Source organism: Trachymyrmex septentrionalis, unplaced genomic scaffold (assembly GCF_001594115.1).
Source record: "Trachymyrmex septentrionalis isolate Tsep2-gDNA-1 unplaced genomic scaffold, Tsep1.0 scaffold51, whole genome shotgun sequence".
Lineage (NCBI taxonomy): Eukaryota > Metazoa > Arthropoda > Insecta > Hymenoptera > Formicidae > Trachymyrmex > Trachymyrmex septentrionalis.
This window is the reverse complement of record NW_017305683.1, coordinates 2,068,875-2,071,098: the sequence shown is the minus strand read 5'-3', so window position 1 is coordinate 2,071,098 and position 2,224 is coordinate 2,068,875.

Genomic DNA, 2,224 nt, shown 5'->3' with positions numbered 1-2,224 from the left:
AAAAAAAATTATATTTACAATTTTATATATATATATATACAAAAAAATAATTTTATAAATATAATAATTATTACATATTTTTATTAACATTATACCACATAATAACTATAAAAATGGAAATCTTTATCATAATTATTTTATGCAATTACACTATTAAAAAAATAAAAATGTTAATTTTAACTTAAAAAGGTATAGGACTTTCTAATACATGCAATAATGTTAAATTAAACATTTTGTATCAATTTTAACATTCTTACATGTCCCAAAAGTCCACTATATGTCTTTAAGTTAAAATTAACATTTAGTTTTTTAAAATGTACAGTAAAAAATAGGAAACATTTCTCTGAATGCATAAACTTACAAGAATATTGGAAGAAAAATTGTTTGGTATTTGTAACTATAATTACATATTATTATAATTATGATTACGACTACTAGTAGGTATTACTATAATTATAATTATAGTCATTTTCGATTGCCAATTTTATACATATTGGTTGATAGAACTATACATATAAGTATTATTACCAATATTATACCTAGAAGTCATAATCATAATCATAGTAATATATAAGTATAGTTACAAATACTAAATAATTTTTCTCTCAGTGAATGCACGCTTTGTACCACGCTAACAGTAACGCAAAATTTTAAATAACACTCAAAACGATTTAGCTCAATTTGTAATATTCAGTTTTATTCGAATTCGCGACGTGTGCACGTATATGTGTACGTATATATTATACAATATATATCTACATCTTGAGATATTCCTGTAAGAAGGGAAATACAAAAAATATCGACAAGACGATGTTGCATCTGACCTATCGATAGGTACTGATCCGTAATATTGAGAGCTCCATATCACATCGATCGTTTTGCGCTGACAAATATGTGTTCTATACTGAACGTGCGTCGACATGCGACGAATGGCATGAATTCCAGATATTCAGCTTCTAATCGGAAAAGGGAAGAAGGAAGGAAAATCGTGAAAAATCGTCGTGAGATCGAGTTCTAGTGCATTCGATGAGACTCGCGTCTTCAGCATAGACGCTCGAACGAGAGGCACGAACGGGCGGATGGGACGGAATTTAATTAAAAAAAAAAAGGGGGGAGGGAAGTATATTACAATTTTAAAGGTCTCGCAAATGGAGTGGAATGTCCAATAGTCGGTCGACCTACTCGGAACCACCGCATTCGGGTTAGAATGGTCGGATACCTAGGTACGAGACGCTCGAATAAAAAAAAAGACGAGATGAAAAGGAAGGAGTAGCAAACGAATAGTGTGGAGCAGAGAAAAAAGAGGAAGACATCGGAACGACAGTTATTTCAGGAGTGCACGGCACGCCGACGATAGTTTCGGGGATCCTGAATGTTTTCTCTTTCTCCTTCATTCTTTTTTATTTGGCTCTGCAATCCGACGACAGAAGAGCGTCGTTATTCATCGACGGGCGAACCGAGAGCGGACATTCGAAATTAGACCGCTTTATTTATTATAAACGGACAGATATCAGTGTTATCTACACCGTAATTTATCCTGTCGCGGCAGGTAACGACAGATATGGGGCATAATTTGGAATAAGCAAGAATTTATGGCTGTCGTAAATTCATTCGCGCCGCATTTGTAGTAATATGAATTTTTTGCCGCTCTCATGCCGCCGTTTGCGCGTCGGATTTATCCACCCCTGCGTTCTCGTGTTCCGTATTTAAAAATTCCTGGCGTATTCTCGGCGATGCATGTGCGATCGATGATGCCGTGCGGGATAGATAATCCTCGAAATCGCTATTGAATTTCCGTCGGATTTATTAGCGGTGTAACTCCTAGTTAGCCCGACTCGTCCTCGTGACGGTGCGGTGAACTTTCATAGCGTTGACATAATAGATTTAATAAAACTGTATAATTGATGGCTGCATATGTAAAATAATGATTAAATCGCAGCGGACGTCGACGCTCAAATATATTGCAAATTAAACGATTTGTTTCAAAAGTGAGATATTTTTTTTTACGTTATTATTTAAACGTACAGAAAAATGTAAACACGTAACGTTATTCCTGTTGCATCCAAAATAGTAAAAGGTAAATAAATTTAATAATGCAGAATATATCTTGAAAGCATTTGATATATCTTAAAAATAAGACCATTATTGGAAAAATCGAGATTAATTGAACAGTGGTAGATACCAGAAGCATGACATGCGTTTTCATCCATCAACTGTCATCCAT